At 33.3% G+C, this 12869-nt stretch overlaps 1 protein-coding gene across 15 annotated transcripts in view; it reads left to right on the top strand.

Moving 5' to 3' along the window:
• Positions 1–12869, top strand: part of Bcas3 (BCAS3 microtubule associated cell migration factor) — a 583853-nt gene that overhangs the window by 104641 nt on the left and 466343 nt on the right. The window lies entirely within an intron of this gene.

The following is a 12869-nucleotide window of genomic DNA, read 5'->3' as shown; positions in this document are numbered from 1 at the left end:
AATTCTTAAGTCAAAGTTAAATCATTGTATTAATCAGTACTGTATTTATACATGATTTTCAGTGAAGGAAGATTGTGTAGGAATAGTAGAAATCATATATACATGGATATTGTATTGACAGACCATTCCTGTTCCCTGTAATGTCTCATTCATAATTAGAGTTTCATTTGCATTTTATTTACATTGTAGAATACATTTTTACATTTAAACTTACTTTCTCTTTAAAAAGAAAAAGAAAACCCCAATAATAGGCTGAATATCTCTTAGCCCAAATACTTGGGATTGGAAGTGGATCTGATTTTGGATTTTTGTATGTGTGTATTTTGGAATATTTGCATACACATAAAGAAGTAGCATACAGATAGCATTTGTGTCTAAATGCAAAATTAATTTTCTCTCATCATGCACTGAACTAAAATCAAAATGGTTTAAGAACTAAATATTAAAATAGAAATGCTGAATCGGCTGGAACAGTTAGGTAGAACTCTTGAAGACATTGGTGTAGGAAAAGATTTTATGAACAAAACCTCAGTTGCCCGTGAACTAGCACAAACAGTCAACAAGTGGGGTCTCTTCTTATTAAAAAGCCGTCTGCACAGCAAGAGAAACCACCAACAGTGTGAAGAGACAACCCACAATGTGGGAAAAAAATCTTCACCTGCTATTCCTCAGACAAAGGTCTACTATCTCGAATCTATAAAGAACTTAAAAAAATCAGACCTCCCAAATTTAAAGACCCAATATGAAAATGGGCATCTGAAAGGAACAGACATTTCTCAGACAAAGAAGTAGAAATAGCAAATAACCATATGAAAAAATGCTCAACATCACTGGTCATTCAAGAGATGCAAATGAAAACAACGCTGAGATTCTACCTCACTCCAGAAAGAATGGCTGCTCTCATGAAATCAACCAATAACAAATGCTGGCAGGGCTGTGGGGAAAGAGGAACCCTGCTTCACTGCTAGTGGGAATGTAGACTGGTACAAGCACTGTGGAAATCAGTATGGAGATACCTCAAAGAACTAGGACTGGAAGTCCCATTTGACCCAGCTATTCCCCTGCTGGGTATCTTCCCAAAGAATTAAAAGAATCATACCACAGTGATATATGTATACCCATGTTCATAGCAGCATGTTTGTAATAGCTAAAACTTGGAAGCAGCCCAAATGCCAATCAACTGGAGACTGGATAAAGAAAATGTGGTTTTTTTATAAAATGGAGTAGTACTCAGCCATAAAAAATGAGAAATTAGAGACATTTATAGCTAAATGGATGCACATTGAGGCGATACTCTTAAGTGAAATAAATAGGACACACGTGTAAATACCAAATAGTTTCTCTAGTGTGAGAAACAAAGTGTAAATAAGGACTAAAAGGTACAATAGATAATGTGAAATAGGAAGAAAAGGGGCAAAGGGGAAGGGGAAGTGGGAAAGGAAAGAAAAGAGAATGGAATTAATATGAGAAAATGAAAAAATGGAAACAAAGTCTTTGTAAATAGGGAGGGATGGAGGGGTTGAAGGGAGGGCAGAGGAAGGGGGAAAAATAAGAACCAAGAGAGATTATGTAAAGGTGCAAATTTCCAATGATGAATGTTATTATATTGTATACCTAAAATGTACCAATAAAATAATATAAAAAATTCATTTATGTTTCATACCTACCTCATACATATAGCCTAAAGGTAATTCTTATACACTTACAACAAATTTTTTGTGTGTGTTTTGATGGTTACATGTGGAGTTTTCCACTTCTGGCATCATGTTGGTGCTCAGAAAGTATCAGATTTTGGAACATTTTGATTTCAGATACTTCGAGTAGAGATGCCTAGGACCTCTAATAATTTGACTCTTGACAGTAAAGAATATTTCTAATACATCTTTATAAAAATTGTGAATAATAGAAATTTATCTTGATCAGTATGATGTATGATGATCTTCAGCTATCTCTTATGTAGTATATGATATTACTATTTAAGAAGAATATCTGATTCTGACCACAATTCTAGTGTTACCTGCTATTTTGTTTGTTTAAATATTTCTTAGTCCTTGCCTGCTTCCTCTTCATGTGAAAAAATTATTCATACTACTTTCTAAGTTGTGGGATTATTGAAAGGTTTACTTAGTGTTTATTCAAAATTATGTAGCAGAAAAATGCAGAATAAAAAGTTATTAACTAGGGTAATCACAAATTTAGTTTTTTAAAAATTTTTATTTTATTTATTTATTTATTTTGGTACTGGGGATCGAACTCAGGTCCTTGTACTTGCGTAGCAGGTGGTGAAACCACTGAGCTAAATCCCTAGCCCCAAATTTAGTTTTTAATATGGTTAAGTTTCCATTTTCTTTGTTTTTCTATTTAACTAGTTAATAAAGAAAAGAAAGACCAACTGGCTTTGGTTCTTTAGGAGTTGAATAAGAATACAAATAGTGTAATACTATCAAAAATTTTCCTCTTATATTTAAAGGATTAGATTTAGTAACACATGTTGAAGGTTGTGCAGCTTTTTCTTATTTAAAAATAAGTGTTTCCATGCTTCTTACAATTTGTGGTAGATTTTAAATGTCTTTGCTATTTTGTGTTTCACTTATACCCTCACATTCTTGGAAAATGTCACTTTCTCAAGTACTTTGTTCCGCTTTTCCTAATTTTGTTTCAATCTGTTAAGTATCATGAATGAAAATAATAAAAGCCTTTGTATCGGAAAATGGTATTAATGTTTAGAATTTTGAAATCATAAAAGCCATATTTCACATTGCTTTAAAGAGATGGTATTCATCATTTTTAATATTCATGGTATTTTATTAAAAAAACAACAAAACTCTTTCTGAAAACATTGTCCAGGTTAAGAAATGGCTATGATTCTAATAAAATACATGTATAGGGAAAATGCTGTTCTAAGTAATTAAAAGTAGTGAGAAACAAAATTTAAATATTTTGTTGAGTTTAGGAATTAAATTTAATATTGTTGTTCTTGTTTTCAATCAAACATAAAAGATCTTTTTGCATATATCTAAAACTTCTTTTCAGGAGGTATTTAAATTTCATGGACATATATGAGGTTACTGTCACTTTACCTTCATACATTATAGTAAAATACTGAAGTGTTCAGCATTATACTTGGTTTTTAGAAAAAGCTAAAAACACCTAGCTTGTTCTACATTCTTTTTGACATAGAAAATGGATTCTGGTCCTTCCATAGAAACATGCAATTACACATGAATACTTAAGTGTATGTAACTAAAAATCTTTAAAAATTCTTATTTTTTGCAAATTGACTTTGTAGACTTTAGTAATTCCTTTGCCTAGGTCTCATTTTTCTTTAAGCAGTAATTGTTGAATCTGAAACAGCCGGAATATTTCTCCACGTTTACAACATGTATAATAGTACATATTTGTATATAGAAAAATTCTGAAGTTGTTGGTCCAGAGATCTCATGATCACTCAACCAAATAATGTGGTTGTATACATTTGATCAAATCTTTTAAACTGGTTAACCTCAGTTCATTAAGAACAAATTGCTGATATGATTTATGAAAAATTAAATAATTTTCTTTGAAGATTCCTGGCTGGGAGTGTACATTAGTGAAACCATGCTTGGCTAGTATGCTGGAGGCTGTAAGTTTGACCCACAGCATCAGAGTGTGAATAAAGAAAGTGACTAAAAAGTAAAATAATGATCCGGGCATGGTAGCGTAGATCTATAGCCCCAGTACTCATGAGGTTGGGGCCGGAAGATGGCCTTGAGTTGGAGGCCAGCGAGGCCAGTCTGAACTACATCATGAGACCCTTCTCAAAAAAAAAAATTGCTTAATGCTCAGTAGCCTGTCCATTTTATCATTTTGGAAACAGTCTATTGTTGCTGTAAAAGTTAGGTAGGATGGCAGAAATTTTATTATTTCATAGAAGAATTTGAATAATATAAGCCCTATTATTTTATAGAAGAATTTGAAGAAGCCCTATTAAGATTTATTTCAGAATAAATTATATTACAAAGCTTAAAATGATTTATTTGTATAAATATTTAATAAATTTCCATATGCTACTTTAAGTAGTTAATTGAAAAAAATTAGATGAAATGATTAATATAGCAGGTAGAAATAAAATTGTAACTTTGTTACACTGCTGAAATTTAGTCTTCTTTTCAAATAAAGTCCTTGAAAAAGCATCTTTATATCATCTGAAGTAGTGTAATGGCAGAAGTACCTATTATTGTATAGCCTTAAAAAGCCATTCTGGGTCTTCAACTGGGATAGTGGTGAATCTAAAGATCATTGTATGTAAAGGAAAGAGAATGGTTAGGTATGTATTGTTGCTTGGCAAGTTGGGTAAAATTTAACATTATAAATAGACATTTATTATCTCACGATTTCCATTTATTATCTCATGATTTCCAAGGGTACTCCACTTCTGATTTTGTTTTGTTTTTGTTTTTGAGACAGACTAGCCTTGAACTCACAGTATCCTTCCCGAGTCAGCCTGAGTGCTGGGATTACAGGCATGTGCCACCGTACCTGGCTTTCTGCTTCTAATCTAATTTGGATTCCTTTTCTTAGGATTGTATTGAGGGCCTTGGTGTCTTGCTGGCCATAGCCAAGTTCAAGTTCCAGTTCCTGCACTTCCTCAGCAAGAGGCTTCCTCATAGGGCTGCCTCTATAATTAGGCTAGTAGAGACAGTCTCTCCTGATGGCCTTTTGGGGACCATGGGGACTAGTGAATGGAATGTGCCATGATGAGGGCTTCCAAGGGTCTGGAAATGTTTTTTTTTTTTTGGTACCGGGGATCGAACTCAGGTCCTTGGGCTTGCGCAGCAGGCGGCGAAACCACTGAGCTAAATCCCCGGCCCTGGAAATGTATTTTGCTATCTGTGTAGATTTTTAGGAGTATATCCACCTCATTAAAATTCACTAAGGTGTACAATTCAGATTTGTGTGTGTTTTAGGTTTTTAAAAATAATTCTAATACATATTTATTAAACTCAGGACCTTTTGCTTGCGAGGCAGGCCCAATACCACTGAGCTAAATCCCTGGCCCTCTAGCACATATTTCTATGAATAACTGCCAGTGCCCTCTTGTTTTTTTTTTTTTTTTTTTTTTTGGTACCAGGGATTGAACTTGGGACCTTGCACTTGCAAGGCAGGCGCCGGACCCACTGAGCTAAATTCCTGGCCCTCTCTTGTGTTTTCATGTATACATTTCTACACTGTAAGTAATTTGTTGATGAGTATGATTCAGTAATAAAATTATGTGGTGGATATAGATTTTGGTAGTGGTAGAGCACTTGGCTAGCATGTGTAATGTCCTGGATTGGATCCCTAACACCATAGAAAAATAAAGTAAAATGAGATAGATTAAGAGGTCATTGCTTTCAGTGGAATTTCAGATTTACGATTTTTGATGTTAACCATACTATCAAAATAAATAGATTTGTAATCATTACTAATGTAAGGATACTATTTCATAATCTGTCATATATAGTGGCTTGAGTCCTTAATACTTGGAGGTTAATGTTTTGCAACAAGATAACGATCTGCCTCTATTGAGAGAAAATTCAAAATGTGTTAGAAAAATTTTTTTTCCATTTCCTATTTTGAAACCTGACTGTAACTATTTCTTAATCCTTTTCCTCTGTTTTGCAAAAGTCCATATAGTCTGTGGGATGTGATCCTCCGTACCATATGGGGTGGGTTTTTGCTCTTTCCATTATTTCTCTTTATTTTCATCACCCTGAGCTCATTTAATTTCTCTGACACCCCATATCTCTGCTCTGGTGTTAATTTCCTGTTCTTTATTTTATATCCTTGGATTCTACCATTGTACTGAAAATAGATTCCTCTTTATTTCTATCCTGGCCTTCCTTCAAAACACAGGGTTTTTTCCTACTAATATTTTCCTAATTTAGATTTTGCATTCTTTGGGCTGAGCTTTGTCTTTTTAAAAAAAATCTATTGTTATGTTGTTTTATATTGTATCAGTATAGTTTTTCAATTTTATTTTTTGCTTTTTTTGTATGTTTGGTGCTCTGGATTGAACCCAGGGCATTGCACATGCTAAATATGGCTCCTACTGCTGATCTGAATCCCTAGCATGGACTATGTTCTTTTTTTTTGGTACTGGGGATCGAACTTGGGACCTTGTGCTTGTGAGGCAGGTGGTGGAACCACTGAGCTAAATCCCCGGGCCTGGAGTATGCTCTTTAAGAAATTGGCTTAAAATATGTCACTGACTTTTCCCCCTAGTGTATATATGAGCATTCACCGAAGATCCTCTCCCTCCCTTTCCCTCTTCCCCTCTCTCTCTCTTTCTTGCTAGGAATCAAACCCAGGGCCTTCAGCATGCTAGGCAAGCACTCTACCACTGAACTGTACTCCCAACCTCATTACACCAATAATGAACTCACTAAGAAAGAAATGAAGAAAATACCATTTATGATATAAATAAAATTATATACCTTGGTTTTAACTTAACCAAGCAAGCAAAAAACGTTTATATTGAAAACTATAGAACTCTGAAACAGGAGATAAAAAACACCAGAAAATGGAGAGACATCCCTGTTCCTGGATAAACAGAACCAACATTGTCAAAGTGACCACATTACCCAAACTGATAGATCCTCATCAAAATACCAACAGCATTCTTCACAAAACTAAAAAAAAAAAAAATCCTAATATTTATATGGAACCAGAAGAGAACCAGAATAGGAAAAGCAATCCTGAGCTACAGGAGCAAAGCAGGAGGCATCACAGTCCTGGATCTCAAGCTATATTATAAAGCTACAGTGGAAAATAAAAAGCATAGTACTGACACAAAAGCAGGCACGAGGATCAGTGGAACATAATAGCAGACGCAGAAACAATCGAGGAACATTCAGACATCTGATCTTTGACAAATAGGATAAAAACATGCTGGAGGAAAGACAGCCTCTTCAACAAATGGTGCTGGGAAAACTGGTTATTCACATGCAGAAATTGAATCTAGATCCATATTGTTCACCATGCACTAAAATAAAATCAAGATGGATCAAATACCTACGTATTAAAACAAAAATACTCTGAGCTACATGTCCAGCCCTTGAAAAAAGTTTAGACAATAATTTTATGGCTGATATTGCTAAATTGCCAGGCTTGGCTTGAACTTGTAATATTCCTACCTCAGACTCCTGGGATTAGGATGTCCTACCACACTCAACAGTAAATTCCCTTCTTTTGGCCATTGTAACATGTAAAAATTAGGGCTTTGGCCTTACAAAATATCAGTAACTCCCTTTATGGGTATAGATCAGATGTAGCATAGGTAACATTTGTTTAAATAAAAAATATTTCCTACTTGGTAGTACACTATAAACACAATAAAGGTAATTTAATGAAAATTTGCATTTAGTTTTGTTTTATTTTTATCATAAAAAGTACAACATACCTTTACTGTACATTTTGATTTTATGTATAGGAAGACACAGCCCATGCACAATTCACATATTTTAAAATTATTGTTTAATAATAAAACTTTCATTGTTTCTGTTTTTCCTACAACCCCTGACATTTGTTTTTAATTTTAAACTTGGCTCTCAAAATAATTATGGAGAAATTTTTGTGCTTTAAATTATCAGCATTATCTTTAGTGTGAAATTACAGCTTTATGTTTCATGCCAGATGCAGACTTTAAAAATACTAATTCACTTGAGTTTTATAGAAATCCATGAACACTGCATTATACAACTTTCTTGTGACACTCTTTTCTACACCATTTGTGTGATACATAATAAAGTCAAAACTAAAAGCTTGTTTCGTATCTGTATATTTTAGTAAAGCACATTACAAGCCACGCATACTGACTATTTTATGGAAAGCTTTCTCATCAGTCGGCCATGAGGAAAATTAAGATTGTCTTACAGTGTTCCATGGTCAAGGCTTTTCAGGAGAGAAAACAAGAACAAAAGGATATGTCAGGCGTGCGCACAATTGTGTTACTGGCAGGAAGTGTGCTGTCTGCTTTATGAATGTGTGAATTTGTGAATTATCTTTCCTTGTTACTCATTGAATGAGAGGATGTTTCTCGATATATATTTGTTTTGCCAGATCTTGTTCAGTTAGTGATAAACTGCACCTTCATAACATTTTTCTGCCTATGAAAGCAGTTTCGAAGGAGTGATCAAAGTTGGGACATTGTATGGATGATGGAGCACAGTGGAGTGAGCAGAATTTGAGGATCCAGTATGTGGTAACCCTAATGAGTACCTAATTGAAGGTGACAAGCTGTTTTCCCCCTTCTTATTGAAGCAAAATCTTAGCATTCATTATGAACTCATTCCTTTATCAGCAGTGTTCTGGATTAATTTTTAGAACACTTAGAAAATAATTTTTTTTTTTTAATTTTAGAGACGTGTTCGGGCTTTTACAAATTGGCTTCACATCTTCATTTTTATAGTTTTGTATATTCTTACATATTGATGACATAGCAACATTTTCATCACCCTGAAAAGTTTCTCATGCCACTTTGTATTCTGTGTCCTCCATCCCTATCCTCTACCAACTACCAATCTATTATTATTATTATTATTGTTATTATTACAGGTTTGCCATTGTTAGCCTTATTATATAGAAGGACTCATTCAGTATGTAGACTTTTACACACGAATGGCCTTTCCTGGCTTCTGCAACATGGATTTGATATTCATTTAGGTTGTTTTATGGATTAATTGTTCTTTTTAATTGCTGGGGATTATTCCACTGGATCAATATTTCTCTATGGATTCTCTATTGATGAATATTTGTTTCTAGTCTTTATTATTAATAATAAAGTAGATAGTCATATCCCACGGGGAGGGTAAGTTTACTTTTTAAAGAAACTGGTAATCCATTTTTCAAAGTAATTTTTCATTCCCAGCAGTGATCAAGAGAGTTTGAATTACTTTCCATTCTTTCTTATACTTTATATTACCAGTTTTAAAAATTTTTTTCTTGTATAAGTGATATAGTAATATATCCCATATTGGTTTTAACTGTTATTTCTCAATATGTTGAATATTTCATGTGCTTAGTTACCATCTCCATATCTTTCTTGGTGAAGTATGTTTTTAAATATTATGAAAATTTTAAGGGTTGAATGTATCATTATTATTTGAGTTATATGAAGTTTTTGTCATTTCTCCTCTATAACATATATATATATTTTGTAATTTTCCCTTACAATATAGGAATGAAAATTTGCCTTTTCATTTTCTCATTTCTGTGTTAAAGAATAAAAGTATAAAGTTTGATTTCTCTTAAATCTGTTCTATGAGGTGGGATAAAAAATATGGTGAATGTTTTTAAAAACTTATTAAAGTAAAAGACACATTTCCATTAATGCTCCTCAGAATAACTCCCTTCTGTCTGAGAACACTTACCCCATCTCCCTTCTTTCTTGTCACTCTCTCAAGCTGTTCTGGAAGTCTTCTTTCATGAGTCTCTTTAGTCGTGCTATCATGGTTTCCTCAGTATCCTGAATCAAAATCTTTACTTTTCCTGGTCATTTTGACTTTGGGAAGGAGCTGGAAGCCTCACGGTGCCAGATCTGGTGAATAAGGTGGATGAGGACACACTGTGATGTTTTTACGAGCCTGCATATCTGTTGGATGGCATGTGGGAGCAGCATTCATTGTATTTGTGATCACGCCTTGTAAAGACATGTAAGAGGACTTCCAGAATTGCTTCTGAAAGTGCCAAGAAAGATGGGACAAGTGTGTTTGAAGAAAGGGAGAACATTCTGAGGGGGATTAATGGGAATGTGTCTTTTACTGTAATATTGAAAAAATTTAAACCTTCATTGTATGTTTTGATTACTTCTCATATATATATTTTCATATGTTCTCTTCTGTTTCAGAAATAAGTAGTAGAAATTTTTGTGCTTTATTTTGTTCTAGATACTGTATAATTTTGGCTACTCTAGTTTTAGATCTATGATTTTTTGTGTGTGTGTTGTTTTTTTGAGACCAAGGTCCACTCTTGTGTTGAGGTTGGCTTTGAACTAACTAGCCCAGGCTGACCTCAAACTCGGGGCAGCTTCCTCAGTGCTGAGGTTATAGGCATGTGTCACCATACCTCTCCTATGGAAGATTTTTAGTTAATGTTTGCATACTATTATTCTTTTGGCATCTTTTGATACAAAGACTGTCTTATCATTTAATTATATTATACCACTGATGAAAATCAGTTGGCCAAACAAGTGTGTTTTTCAAGACTTGCCAGTTTGTGCATGTTAAGGGATTTATTTGTGCCACATTCCCTGTTTCCTTCTTTATACTTGTCTTTGTTATTTTTCTTGAACACTTGGACTAGAGGTAGCAGTTATTTGCCATTTTCAAAAATATCAATTGATTTTTGAAAATAAAATATTTTTTATATTTTCAAGGTTTAGTTTTGATTTTTTTCTTCTTGCTTACTATTTTTTTTCTAGTTACATTTTAAATTCTCATTCTATCTTCCTTGGTTTTAATTTGCTCTTCTTTTCCTCCATTTAAAAAAAAATCTTGAAAGTGTACACATTTATGGGGAAGTGTGATGCTTGCATACATTGTGCATTTCCTGGAACATTTATCATACTCTCATAGTGAAAAGTTTAAAATACAATCTATTTGAAATGTACAGCGCATTATTGTTATCTGGAGTTACCCTATGGTGCAGTGCCACACCAGAGCCTGCTGCTATCTAACAGTAATTTAATACCCATCTCAAGCTTTCTTTATGCCTCACTACATCCTATGATTCCAGCTTTGGTAGACACCATTCCTCTTTCAGTGTTAATGAGATCAACTTTTTTGGTTTGCACATATGAGTGAGGTCCTAGGAGTACTTATCTTCCTGTGCTTGGTTTATGTCACTTAACAAGCTGCTTCCAGTTCCATCTGTGCTGTTGCTAATGACAGGACTTCATTTTTTTAAAGGTCTCAGTATAAGTCCATTGTACAGATATGTCACTTTTTAAATTCATTCATCAGGTGATGGATACTTTGTTTCCATTTCTGAGCTGCTATGACTAGTGCTGCAATAAGCATGAAAGTGCAGGTATCTCCCCCATACTCATTTTGTTCCCTTTAGATATATACCCAGTCAAGGGATTGCTAGATCATATGCTAGATCTATTTTTAATTTTTTAAAGGAGGAGAGGTTTAATTTGATTCACATTTAAAAAATTTTTAAATTAACCTCCATACTTTTTTCTATAATGGACGTACTAATTTAGATTCCTACCAACAGGGTACAAGAATTTCTTTTCTGTATATCCTCACCACTACTTGAGTTATGTAGTCTTTTTTTGTGTGTGTGTAATCTTTTTAATAATAACCATTCTTCAGTAGGGTGATGCTATTTCTCATTGTTTCAATTTTCATTTCTCTGCTGATTAGTGATATTGAACTTTTTAAAATGGTTGTTGTCCATCTGTTTATCTTTTGGGAAATACCTTTAGTTTTAACACTTATATTTTTAAGTTGTGTGTTTTTTCTGTTGAACTTTTTGAGTTCCTTATATATTGTGTGTATCAGCTCTGTGGTTTGTAGTGTTTTTCCTTGCATATTGTTGGTTGTCTCCTTGTTCTGTGGATTGTTTCCTTTGCTTTGCTGTACAGAAGCCTTTTGATTTGATGTCATCCTATTTGTGTATTTTTGCTTTTGATATCTCATCCACAAAATCCTTGCTCAAAATTCTAGTTTTTTCCCCTATGTTTTCTTTTAGTTTCATGTCTTACATTTTTAAGTCTTTATTTTCCTACTTTCTTTAGAGGGATAAATTGAATTGTTAATCTTTGTTCGAAGAGCACATTGTATTAATTCTCATAGCTTTGTAATAATTCTTGTTGTGTTGAATGCAATTCCATACATATCATTTTTCATTTCTCATACTCTTTAGATTTAGTTCTCATCTGATAATTTTTTTTTTTGGTACTGGGGATCGAACTCGGTACCTTCTGCTTGCGAGGCAGGCGGTGGAACCACTGAGCTAAACCCCTGGCCCATCATCTGATAAATTTTTTGATGAGGCTTTAAAATCTCCTTAGAGAAACTTTCAGGCTGTGGTATTTTATTTAGCTTTTAAAGAAAACTTTTGCTGTTGTTTATTTTAAGACAGGGTCTAGCCGAGGCTGGACTCTTAACTTTAGATCCTTCTACCTCAGCTTCTTGAATACTTGGACCATTTTATTCTGTATTGAATAACTGTATTAAAACATTTCTTTACATTTAATCCAAGATGTTAAAAGCTTTTTATTTTTAATGCCATTGTGTATATTAAAATTTCACTTTCTAATTTTATTTTTTATTAGAAATACAGATAATATTTGTATATTAATCTAGAATCTGGTGACCTTGATTAATCGACTATAGAGTTTGTTTACTGAGTGTGTTGTATTATTGGGCTTTGTATAATTGGATTTTCAGCAAATAATGGTGGTTTTATTTTTTCCTTGTAGTAATTACTTTTCTTGACTTATGTAACAGAATGTGCCCTACTATGTTCGGTCATGATGTTTAAAGTGAGTCTTTCTTTAGGGTAAAATCTTTCAGTATTGTATAATTATATATATTTTTGCTAATTTGGTTAGTTTTAATATTACTCTTTACCAAATTAAGGAATTTTTTTTGTCCTGAGTGGGTTTTAAAATTTATTAAATACTTTTATGAATCTGTTGAGATAATCACACAGGCAATTTTTTTCTGCATAGTATATTTTCTGAATGACATATATGTATTTTTCTATTCCCTTAATTTTGGTTTCCTACATTAAATTGAATGGGATGTATTACGTCCTATTTTTGGTAAAGTCTGAATCAGCTTGCTAATATCATGTTAATAAGGGATTTTATTTATTTTTTATTTTTTTATTTTTTATTT

Source organism: Heterocephalus glaber, unplaced genomic scaffold (genome assembly GCF_053883595.1).
Source record: "Heterocephalus glaber isolate CG9 unplaced genomic scaffold, H.glaber_assembly_v1.0 deba00001564, whole genome shotgun sequence".
NCBI lineage: Eukaryota > Metazoa > Chordata > Mammalia > Rodentia > Bathyergidae > Heterocephalus > Heterocephalus glaber.
The sequence above is the reverse complement of the archived record's forward strand: the minus strand, read 5'-3'. Positions and strand labels throughout refer to the sequence as shown.